The sequence below is a fragment of the Sinohyriopsis cumingii genome, chromosome 15 (genome assembly GCF_028554795.1).
Source record: "Sinohyriopsis cumingii isolate HCF-2022 chromosome 15, ASM2855479v2, whole genome shotgun sequence".
NCBI classification, from domain to species: domain Eukaryota; kingdom Metazoa; phylum Mollusca; class Bivalvia; order Unionida; family Unionidae; genus Sinohyriopsis; species Sinohyriopsis cumingii.
Window position 1 is genome coordinate 24,225,268 of NC_142975.1, and position 13,675 is coordinate 24,238,942.

Sequence of the window (13,675 nt, forward strand, 5' to 3'; positions counted from 1 at the left end):
ATGAGTTCTTTAACCATCAATAAAAAAAACCTAATAAAAAAACTTAACACATTAGTAAGCTAGAAAACTAATGCGTTGAGAAAAATTTAACTGGTTGTATATAATAGGCTCTAAAGACATCTGCTAAATGAAACTGTGTAGTACAGAATGTTACGATATCAGCTAAACGAAACCGGTTGTGTTGTACATACTCTAAATACATCACCTAAATGAACCTGTTCGTGTAGTACAGACTCAACAGCCATGAGCTTAATTAAATATGACCTAAAGACATGAGCTAAACGAAACTATTAGTAGAGAATAAACCCCAAAGACATGAGCTAAATAAAATTGATAGTGTAAAGTACAGACTCTAAAGACATGAGCTAAATGGAAATGGTTGTGTAGTACAGGCTCTAAATACATGAGCTAAATGAAAATTATTGTGTAGTACGGGCTCTAATGATATGGGCTAAATGAAATTGGTTTTGTAGTACAGACTATAAAGACATGAGCAAGATGAAACTAGTTATGTAGTACAAGCTCTAAACACATGAGTTAAATGAAAATGGTTGTGTAGTACATATTCAAAAAGACATTAGCTAGATGAAACTAGTTGTGTAGTACGGACTCAAAAGACATCAGCTAAATGAAACTGGTTCTGTAGTACAGACTCCAAACACATCAGCCAAATGAAAATGGTTGTGTAGTAAAGATTCAAAAAATATCAGCAAGATGAATCCAGTTGTGTATTACACACTCTAAAGAATTACCTAAACAAAACTTGTTGTGTAGTATAGATTTTAACAATATCAGCTAAATGAAAATGGCTGTGTAGTACAGGCTATCAAGACATCAGAACAAAACGACAATGGTTGTGTAGTACAGAATGAAAAGATATCAGCTAAACGAATCTGGTTCTGCTGTACAGAATGGAAAGATGTCAGCTAAATGAAACTGGTAGTATAGTACAGAATGTAAAGATACCAGCTAAACGAGACTGGTTGTGTAGTAAAGACATCACCTAAATGAACCTGTTCGTGGAGTACAGATTCAACAATCATGAGCTTAATGAGACATACTCTAAAGTCATGAGCTAAACGAAACTAGCCGAAAAGTATACACTCCAAAGGAATGAGCTAAATGAAACTGATCGTGTAAATAAAGACATGTAGTAAATGAAAATGTTTATGTAGTACAGGCTCTAAAACATGAGTCAAATGAAATTGGTTGTGCAGTACAGATTCTAAAGCCATGAGCTAAATAAAATGGTTGTGTAGTACCTGCTTTAAAGACACAAGCCAAATGAAAATGGTTGTATATTACAAGAATCTAAAGACTTCAGCTAAATGTAACTGGTTGTGTAGTACAAACTGTAAACACATCAGCTGAATGAAACCGTTTGTGCAGTACAGGCTCTAATGACATGAGCTAAATGAAAATGTTTGTGTAGCACAGAGTCAAAAGACATAACCTGCATGAAACTGGTTGTGTAGTACAGACTCGAGAACATGAGCTAGATGAAAAGAACGCTAAGCACATGAGCTAAATGAAACTGGTTGTGTAGCACAGACTCCAAAGCCTGGAGCTAAATGACACTGGTCGTTAAGTACAGAATCTACAGAAATGATCAAAATAAAGCTGGCTGCGTACTACAGACTCTAAAGATATGAGTTACATGAAAACAAATGTGCAGTAAAGACTCTAAAGACATGAGCTAAATGAAAATGTTTGTGTAGCAGAGACTCAAAGTACATAAGCTGCATGAATTTGGTTTTGTAGTACAGACACTAAAGATATCAGGTAAATGAAAATGTGTAGTACAGACTCGAACAAAATGAGCTAAATGAAAATGGTTGTGCAATACATACTCTAAAGACATGAGCTAAATAAAAACGGTTGTGTAATACAGACTAGAAAGTCATTAGCTAAATGAAACTACTCGTGTAATATTGACTCTAAACTTGTTTTAGTAGTACAGAATCTAAAGACATGTGCTAGATGAATTAACCTGGTCGTGTAGTACTTACTCTAAAGACAGGAGATAAACGAGATAAATGAAATGGTTGTGTAGTACAGACTTAAAGAAGATCCACTGGATGAAAATGGATGTGTAGTATAGATTCTAAAGACATCAGCTAAACAAAACATGGCGTGTTGTACAGACTCAAACAAACATGAGCCTAATAAAACCGACTCTACATTTCATGAGTTTAATGAAACTAGTCGTACATTATACACTCCAAAGACATGAGCTAAATTAATCTGATCGTGTAAATACAGACGCTAACACATGATTCCGATCAACATTGTTGTGTAGTAAAGACTCTAAAGACATCAGCAAGATGAAGATGGTCGTGTAGTACAGATTCTAAAGACATGAGCTAAATGAAAATGGTTGTGTAGTACAGACTCAAATGAGATGCGCTAGATGAAAATAGATGTGTAGTATAGATTTTCAAGACATCAGCTAAATGAACCTTGTCGTGTTGTACAGACTCAAAACACATGAGCTTAATTAAACAGGCTCTAAATTTCATGAGTTAAATAAACTCATCGTAACGTATAAACTCCAAAGACATGAGATAAATTAAACTGATCGTGTAAGTACAGACTATAAATATATGAGCAGGATGAAAACAGATCTGTAGACTCTAAAGACATACGCTAAATGCAACTCGTTGTGTAGTACAGTGGATAAAGACATGAGCCCAATGAAAATTGTTGTGTAGTACAGCCTCTTAAGACATGAGCTAAATGAAAATGGTTTATGTAGTAACAGATTCTGAAGACATGAGCAAGATGAAGCTGGCTGTGTAGTACAGATTCTGAAACATCAGCTAAATGAAACTGGTTGTGTAGTACATTCTAAAAACATCAGCTAAGTGAAACTGGTTGTGTAGTACAGACTCGTAAGACATGAAACAAATGAAACATTTTATGTAGTACAGACTCTAAATACATTAACTGAATGAAAATGGTTGTGTATTACAGACTCTAAAACTGGTCGTGTGATACAGGCTATAAAGGCATGAGCTAAACGAAACTTGTAAAAACATTAACTTGATAACACTGGATGTGTAATACTGACTCTAAAGACATGAGATAAATAACATGGTTGTGTAGTACAGACTCGGAAGACATTAGCTGTATAAAACTGCCTGTGTATTACAAACTCTAAACACATGAGCTAAATGAAACTGGCTGTGTAGTAAAGAATCTAAATACATCATATATAAGAAACTGGTTGTGTAATATAGATTCTATAGACATCAGCTAAATTAAACTAGTTGTATAATACAGACTCTAAACACATGATCTAAATGAAACTGGTTGTGTAGTGCAGACTCTGAAGACATCACGTGAATGAAGCTGGTTGTGTAGTACAGTCTCTAAAGACATCAGATGAATTAATATAATCGTGTAATACAGACTCAAAAGACATCAGCTAAATGAAACTTGTTGTGTATTATAGACTCTAAAGACATCAGTTAAATTAATCTCTTTTTGTAGTAAAGTCACTAAACTAAAATTAACAGTAGGTACGAACGATATTTACCATGTAATTTAATATATTTTAAATCCTGCGACAATATAGTATAATATACAAACTTGAAAGAAGTAACGCGAATCAAAATGAATCATTCTGCTAATAAATGTTTAATGGTCCCCACGGTAGTACGACGAAAAGGATTCCTAATATTAAAGGTGAACAAGTCCGTTTAATTTAAAAATATTATGTCCATTATGCTGATCCATCGACAGTTATAAATCTTCTCGTAATACATATGTAAATAAAATTATCTTGTACTTGTTCTGTATAGTCGACAAATGCCACCAATGTACGAATATTTCTGTGATGACGGGTATTACAATGACATGAAAATCTTGCTGTTTAACCCTCACGAAGAAGGAATCAAGCAGCTCTTCCATTAAGAAGGTAAGAATGTTGTGTATTAGAAATTATTATATGCTCATTTTGTTTTTGTTTTCCGTTAACTTTGCATTGTCACAATTGTTAAATAGTTTACAATGCTAAACTCGCGCTCAACTTCATATTACACTCAAAAGGAACTACTTTCTATTGTAAACAAACAGACGCTAGCAATTTTGATTTGTAAACAAATCATGTACACTCAGGTAGTGGGCGCTTTACGTTTTGGTTGATTAAATTTGTTTCTGAATGAAAGAACTAAATCACGTGTTTCGTGGACTGCTACATACCAGCTGATTTGGCACATTCTGCGTTAACTATTTTGATACAATATTTCGGATTTAGGCTAGCTATACAGTAGACGCCAGAAAGGGTCGTGAAAAATAACATGCAGGTGACAAGGAATAAACTGTCTTGTTTAGATAATAATAAGAATGGCAGAAGAATATACGTACAGTTTTACATCCTGAATTTCCTCAAAATGTACTTTCTTAGTTCTGCAAATCCGAATTACATGAGCCATTTCATAGGTTCTCAACCTTCATTACACATTTCGAAATTTTACTGTAATTTCGAATATAAGTGCAATTATATCCTCTTTACTGCATTCAAAATGAAATAAGCATTAAATTATATAGCGTCTATTTGATAATTGCAATTGAAACACTTCACATTTTTCGACACATTATGATTTCAAACATTCAGTGACAGAAACAAATATACATTTGCAGATGTCAACACGCTTTTCCCTCGCGTCTTCAATCTGATGTATTTCATGTGACATTGTCACATATAAATCCAGTCCTTAATCACGAAATTTCGTAGAATCTACAAAAATACCAAACTATATTCATTTCAGATCAAATGGAAAAGTTGTTGCAATGCGCATTCATTCACAATATGACTCCAAATTTCAATTTTAACTAGACACGCTATTTCTTTCGGAACTTACGTCTAAGTTGAAAATTATCTGGGCGGAGTTATGTGTACAGTAATAATGTTGTTGTTGTGTAATGATGAATCTGCGCTTTGGTAGTTAGTTTGGAATACGGCATACATTACTTTGATTCTTTAAGTGTACTTTGTTAATTTAAAAAAGCATTAGGTTGAATAAAAAATGAGCATATAATAAAAAGGTTACTGCATTTGTAAGGGAAAATATGAACTCGTTTTGTCGGATGGATATACTGAACTCCCAAGGTCGTGAAGTATTCAAACCGAAAAACTCTTTCATATTTTCCCATACAAATGCAGTAACCTTTTTATTATATCCAAAATATAAATGAGCCAATTACAAGTATTTTTAAAGTCTCTAAATATGATTAACACAACTATTACATTGTGTCCGGCTCTTCATTCTTCTTTCAAGCTGAGATATGATTTGTATATTGCAGAAGGTTGCAAAATTAGTTAGGATATAAAAATTAATTTTATCAATGCTGTTGTTCAATTTGTTTATTTTTATTCGGAGGAAATGCCAAAACTTGCCCATGTATTTTGCTGCGCTCAAAAAAGTTACAAGCTGCGTTGTTATCTAAAAAAATAATTCTGCAATTTTACAACAAAATTTATCATAGATAATTAGTGTAAAATTTGAAAGGAGAAAGAGAATATAATTAGAGGAGGAACAAACACTGTTTGACTACAAATGATTAATCTTTTCAACGCTATATATAGTAACCAATGATCCAAGTTTCTTATATTGAAGCATTTTATATAAAATAGCATTACAATAATTTTGCAGAAGTTTGCATATTTTGTCTCCAGCCTCTGTTTTTTTTTTATATCTCCCGTTGAACCTAACGCGTTGCTGTTCCAAGTCGATTATATGTCCCATTCCTCTTCTGCAGCGCTGCATACAAGCGCTTTGTGTCAAATCTGCTGAGGAATGCAATATTAAACCATGTGTGGGCAATAATAATAGAAGCAACACTGTTTATCTAACTGATATGAATAGTATCGACGGCAAAATAAATTATGCCAGTGCAGTCATTACGTTCTTTACATACTTCTGCTTTTTTGTGGAGTTTTGCCAAGTAGGACAGGGTTGCAATGCAATGTTTCGTTGTTGATTGTGTGTTCTAAGCCTAAGTCTATTTTACTGATATTGTTTAGGTCTTAGCAGTTTTGTTACTGTTTTGCATGGCTGACATCACTGTATATTTTCTTTGCTTCCTATATGACAAATAGGCTTGAATCCTTTATTTCTGATGGATTTATACAACAGAAAACAATTTACTGGAACACTAGCGAAGTGTTTCCGCCCTACGTTTTTTGATTGATGGTTATTTGGGGTATTAGGGTGTTTTACGGAAAAGCAAAATATTGAAGGCTATATCGTTCAAAGGCGTGTATAACAAACTTCCTGAACTTTACCCAATTGCTCCGATAATGCTTACCATTAACAAACCGTGGATGGTAATTTGTTTATATGATCAGTGATTTAGCGTCTGTTCTAAATCTAATGCAAAATACATATAACAGTAACTCAAAATCATGACAACGTCGACACGCAAGTAATATATGCAAATGTTAAAGATATAGGGTACACTTGTACGTACGGAATTAATATTACGCCGTAGGTTTACATGGGGACACTTTCAGCACCAACGGGTGTTAAATATGTGCATATATTTCACATGGGGGAGGAGGAAGGAACTCTGAGTACATACGCGAAAAGAAAACGGTACAACTATTAGAAGTGGATGATTTCAAATATATAAACATTGATAGATTTAATCTCGATAGTGGACATTCTGGGTATGTACGGGATATATTTTTTAAAATGGTTATTTATTGGAAGTTTCCATGTTGAAACGTTTCTGGATACGTACGTGAAATTTAATGTGAACTCTTTCCTATCACTATCTCCTACCTTATTATCAAGCAACCGCATATTAACTACAATCCAACACAAATCCCTGCTATGCAAAACCTGCTTTATTTATACAATCCAACAAACAACACACAGTATATCACCTGCTTTCTTATTACAATCCAACACATAACACTACTATACATTGTTAAGTGTTTAGGCTCATAAACAGTAACAAGAAGAAAAAAAAGTGGGGACAACAAGCTTTGTAAAATTTAACATTGAAGTGTTTAAAAGCCCAGCTAAAGTTATTTCTCAATACATCATTATTATATCTAATGACTGCGCAATTCCGGTTAAACCAGAATTTCGAAAAAGAGGCTATTCACATGTGTAAAATCGCGTACACACAGCACAGCCTCGAGTCCACCCTATATATCTACACTAAGAATGAATAAAATAAGGTGTTTACTCCAACTCTTACTAATTATGTATCAAGGTCAGGAGCTACAAAGTTCTAATAATAGTGTTTAAGAAAAAACAGGTCAAACTAATTTCTCAAAAATGTCCAATTCCAGTAAACAAAGTTGCATTACAAAAACATGTAATGAAATTAAGAAAAGTTAAAACCAAAAAGCAATTAAATTAAATCAAATATAAATTAAATCAAATATACATAACACAATGACCTCCTTTATTACTACTCCACAAAAATAACTAACAACCAGGTACCGTATTTTTTATATAAAATCTAACACACAAGTTACTATTTAATGACCGGTTACTTTGTTACAATCCAAAACACACTCCTGCCATCAACCATTTGATTGATATTCTATCCAAAATATACTCTAGCATCCATCACCCCCTTTATGATTACAATCCAGCACACACTCCTAATATCAAACACCCCTATTTGGTTACAATCCAGCACACATCCAACTATCAGCACCCGGTTTTTGATATAATATTCAACACATACCTACTATCCAGTACCACCGTTTTGATTATTATCAACACACACTTTTTAATACTATCGAACACACATTTTTGCATCCTATCCAATGCACAGTTGTATTACTACCTAAATATCACGGTTAGATATACTCTCCAAAAATCACTTTTTTATAGATACTATCCAGTATCCGCACTATACTATCCAACACCTTGCATGTAATTACGAATTCGTAGATGTTTATACTTACAAACACAAGACGGGTTCAGGATATAAAAAAGGGAATTAAAATATATACACACAAACACACACTATCACAGTCTCAGAAACATACTATCACACAAACAGACCCGGGCAATAGTGTTTATAGACACGTTATTATCGCACACAAGCGAAGAGACTGGTAAGGACCATTAAGTTTTAGCTGTGAAAATTTACACAAACGTACACACATAAATTCAAAACAGACAGGCATAAAATGGGCAATAATTGTGAATATTAGCTCTCTACTTTAGTGGTCTGGTTTGTCCTGACAAGGGCTTTTTATCAACCGAAGGAGAGAAATAACACATACCACTCCACTTCGAAGTTCTCCGTAAAATTCTTCTCACTGCCAATCCACAGACTAAGTCCCTCTTTAGACATTCTTGTCTCTCCACATACACCCCTCATTGCTATATGGGTGTCGCTGTAATCTTCTTCATGACTCACATGCCTTCCCGTGGATTAGGTAGCAAGGTTAAGCAGCATACAACTAGCGATAGTAGATGAGTCAACACTCTCATGGATCTGGGCTTGTTGTCTTGAGAAAATGTGGTACAATACGTCAATGTTCACGTGTATATAGTCTTCGACCAGATCGAAACGCATTGAAATATTCCAAGAATCAGAACCCGTGTAGCATCATTCAACCAGAGCATGTTGTCTCTTTTCCAATCATAAAACAGCGGACAGCTGAAGTCATTTTCAACATATATGTGCACCAGCGTTCCTACAATTTACCATTGCGGAACAGTTCAGATAAAAGCCTATGACTGTCATGAAGACAATGAATCGTCGTGCGCCAGCCACAGATACATCGTATACTTGAAACTTTATTACAGTGAATACTTCTACTAGTGCTGATGTAGCTAGTATTAATCTTCTAGTACGGCATGACTTTAATTTAGGTTTGCATGATTTCCTATCGCTTCACCAAGAATGTTTGCCAGCGGTGATTGTACCACCTTCATGAGTTCTTCTTCTGGCTCTTCTTCTTCTTTTGAATTCTCCTTTTATTCACATGACACTATGAGGTCTAACATTCTTTTTCCTGAAATCTATAATAAGTGTATTTATCTTTTTTATTTTCTCCTGTCTTGAGGGTTCTTTATTGTTCACAGTGTGTCTTTGTACGCAGGAGATATAGCAAGTATATTGACTTAACTAGATAGGAGTTGTTTGACGTCTTGCTAGATGTATAGTTTTGAACGACTTTTGCATGACTCTTGTCTAACATTAGCATTGGTCTCTGTGACCTCTAACGGGAAATTTAATTCTAAAACTACACTTACTAACCAATACACTGGTCAGAAGGAACATTACTCAGATATCTACTGCTCAAAATCAAAATATCTCTTAGTCATCACTTACACTTTAGCAGCAGCAGGAGTGAATAACATTCTGTTATTTACTATCCAGCACCCAATTATCTACTATCGAACAATCGCCGTAAAGAAATAAGCACATCACTAGAGGGACCAATATACCCCATACGTACTATCTAATACGCTGTTGGAGAGAATAACACCCTGTTATCTACATTGTGAACCCCAACATTTACTAGTCAACGTTAAGGGGTAGGAATTTATATGACGGGAATTAATTCAAACACATATACTATCACACACATGGAAGGGTAGGAGTGCTTTCACACACTATACCCACAAACATACTTATATATCATCACACAAGACTGTAATGATGGCTAATAAAATCCGTGTTTGTCTTTTGCCATTATAAAGGGTATCGGTCATTTTGTTTTAAGACAAATTTTAAAGTTAACTCCAAACTTGTTTTGGAAATATAAAAAAAGGGGTTTCTTTTGTCTCAATTTTCATTTTTCAATATTCCTTTACAATCTTCATATTTGTTTTTCTCAAAATTTAATTTGCTTAAGTTTCATTTTAACTTTTCATTTCAATTTTCTTTTTCAATTTTGTTTTACAATATTCGTTTCCAAATATTTATCACTTTTCATTGCTTTTTATTTTTAATTTTGAGAAGGTGATGTTGATTTGGATAGAATTTTTTTAGAATAGTTTGAATCGTGCCAATTCGAATATTGACAGAGTGAAAGTATAATTTCGTTCGAGACTGAAAACGGTAGGACAAAAATATAATCACCGTACAACAAATGTAACATAGTCACCTATAGAAATTAAACAACATTTACAGAAAACATTTATGTATTGTACAATTAGTGTTTGTACCTGTTAAGAAAATAATTTCCTGTCTATGTGAAAAAGGAGAAGGTTAGACTTCCGGACTATACCTACAAGCATACGTATGGTCTAAGTTTAAGTTTTTGTGGATAACATTGTATTACACAATCGATTAGATCAACTAGATCAATTAGACAACATATACTACTCAAATGATTAATGAATGAAACTAAAATAATCCATCCATTAGCATCACTGTTCATGTGTGATATTGTATAAGTATGATTGTGGGTATAGTGTGTTTAATCCCAGAGATTGTTTTCAACGTCCATCGAAGAAGAAAAAAACAAATAAATACGGCTTTAATTCAAATTAGTAAAACAAGATGCATATTTCACGAAGGATATTTACCTAACTGGACGACATAATTGTTCCTGTCACTGTTAATGTGCCTGGACGTGATCTTCTTGCATATACGTTGAAATATATAAACGGAGACTTGTTAAAATGATCATTTGTTTTGCTCGAGTTACAGCAAGTGACCAAGCAAGAAGACATATTCAACAAAGAGCTCTTGGACAAAAATGATCTTTTTCATTTGCGAATCCAAACAACCATCACCAGTGAATACCTAACTGAATATATTATTCCATGAGAATTCCAGCAGGATTTTATTTGAATTTTCAACATCTCGTCTAAACGATTTTAACTACTTTTAATTATCAGCTCGGCAAAACACTGGAGAAAACTGGCCCAAGCGTACAGATTGGATTCCAAACCATTTCGCGTGGTCTTTAAATGTATTTTCTTTCTAGAAGTTTTTGTCCTATTTATTTGCTAATCATTGTGGAAACACGGAAATTGGTCCGCATTGGAAAGCCATTCACCACAATGATCAGTTCTAGAAGTATTGATGCCGCCATATTGAGTGGAAAATTAAATTTGATTTTTATTTTGATTGATGTCATCGAGAACAGTTTCGTGGAGAACACAGCCACCCAGTTACTAAGAGTAATTCTATTAAAGTGCCATAGTTGCGTAGAATGAAGGATGAAATGCGTATCACGATCACCGATAATTTTGTTCATTCTCATTATCTTCATGTTAGTCTATTTGAAGAGTGTCGATATTAATATAAAATGAGATTGTTAGCAGCTTACTATGTTCTCTTAAGCAAAAATCACGGTAAGCTATATTTTCAAAATGGAAATCCCCATTGAATTGTAACAGCTCTATCATATGTACCACATAGTCGCTTGACAATTAGGAAATGGTTTAGGAGACATGTTGAATTTCTTGTTTCTTACAGTAGCATTCAAATTTAAACAGATGGTCACTCCATGATGTCACGCTTTTATAAAAGCATCTTTGACACAAGGATATAATTTCTCCAAACCATGCTAATCTAAAAACAAGTACTAAATAAGCCTTCATAAAAACTGGCAAAGATATATATCGTTTTAAACTGTAACAGACGTATTGGGTCTCCAAGACTGCCATATAAATGCGCTTTGCACTTCTGGCCAAGGCATTACTTCCTCTTCAACGCAGCAGAAATGACAAGGCAGAAAAGGACGTTGAAAACTTGTCAGATATCAAAAATAAGTTGGGACAAATAATAAGGAAAGAAGAACAACAGCTTTCAGATAAATCTGGTATTTGTTATTAATAATTAGATGACGCACCTATATTAGTGCGAATGTTCCAAGTCAGAATTAGATTTGTCTCTTCCACCGACAATGATGCGAAACTCCCGATCGATATAATTTCATTGTATGGTGCCTTTCACCATCTCAGCACTTAACGACTTTGCAATCAAAGGAGAGACCGAAGATTACAGCGATCTGAATAACAGCTACTTTTACCCACATGTCAAAGTTTTCAAAGTGGACAAGAATAATCCAGCCAGGAGGCAATGGCAGAGTAGCTTCCGTCAACAATTCCATGCATTCTTTACCCAGCGAAGTGGCTTTATACTCCAATAACCAAATAGCCAACATCAACATTGATAGTTACCCTTAACAATCTTATCTCTGTTGAACACAATTGATGGTGCTCACAATGTTGGATTTAATGACCACGAAAAGGAAATGAAACATGTGCTTATTTTGGAAATGATGATCGCTTGCATTCCGACATATGGTTGCAAGAGAAGCATTTGTTAAGTGGATTGGATGTACGCCTGAGACTGAATCAAAGTAGTATCGCGTCCTTTTGAAGACTAATTCTAATGTAGCACAAAACTAACATGGAAGAAGCCAGACTTTACGTGCGCCGTGTGAAAGTGTTACCTAAAGTGGGAAACTACGATATTCAAAGCTTAATCAGAACGACAGCCAAGTATCCGATACGACGGATGGAAGCGAAACCTTTCACCATTGCGTCTAGATTACGATGAAAGAACAAAAATCATATTTACCAAGAACAGCTACCAAAGCATGTGCTCATTAGCATCTTCAGCATCATAAACCCAGAAATACAACATTCAACGACATGTAATTTTCCATGTTATTTGGGATAAAAGTGATTTTATGTCGATATATTCCGAAACACTTGATGATCCAGTGAGAATCATAACCTCGCACATAGGTAGCACAACAAGAACAAAGACTGGTCTGCGCAGATGTAAATTGCAATTGTCTTGTGGTGTTCCTCTGTAATTTCTAGTGGAATGATTATGGTTATGTCCTTCGTGAAATAGTTTTCTTTCCCTCAAATGTGATAGTTTACCACGTCTGCAAAATCAAGAATATCTTCTTCTGTCAGCAGCATTGGATAATTCAAGATGATTCAAGATGTTATGTTCTGAAACTTATCTCATCAACAAATTGATAATTTTCGGGGAATGTGTTATTGATGTTTCTTCGTATAATATTCATATGATCGTTATCAACGTCATCTATTGGTATCTGCAACGACTCGACGTCGGTATAAACACCGGTTGAAACAGAAGGGTTCTTTCATAATTTGTACACTATAGTGCAGGCGCATTTTATTAGGCACCATTGGGCTAATGTTCGTCGACAGTAATGTTTCTTTCTGTTGTGTTTATCGTACCGATTGCTTATTAATACTGAATTTGTTTTGATCCATCTATAATGTCTTTAATTATCCTGTCCGATATAGACTCATGTTTTGACATCAGCAACGACTTAATTATGTTATCGAGCTTATGAACACCAAATTCATTAACCGACATATGGTTTTCAAGCGTGGATATTTTTCAAAATGCACAGAAAATTGTGTCCCGGTAAAGTTTAAGGTATTTTAATACTGTTTCAAGTTACCAACCCGGTTAGGATAACACAACCGACATGAAGCATCTATTGTTGTTGCTTTACACGTTTACCATGCTATGTCTGTTTTTTTTACCCTTACCATCTTCCTCGTAATGAATTATACCGCGGCACGTTAAGATCTTCATTGATAATACCTTCCAGAACCCAACCAGAATCTTCTTTGGTGTAATTATCGATGGACGACTGAAATGGTTCCTAACGTCATAATACATACTGGTGATTTGTTTCGATTTCGTGACAAAAGTCGGTGTTTACTTAATGCCAGAATAG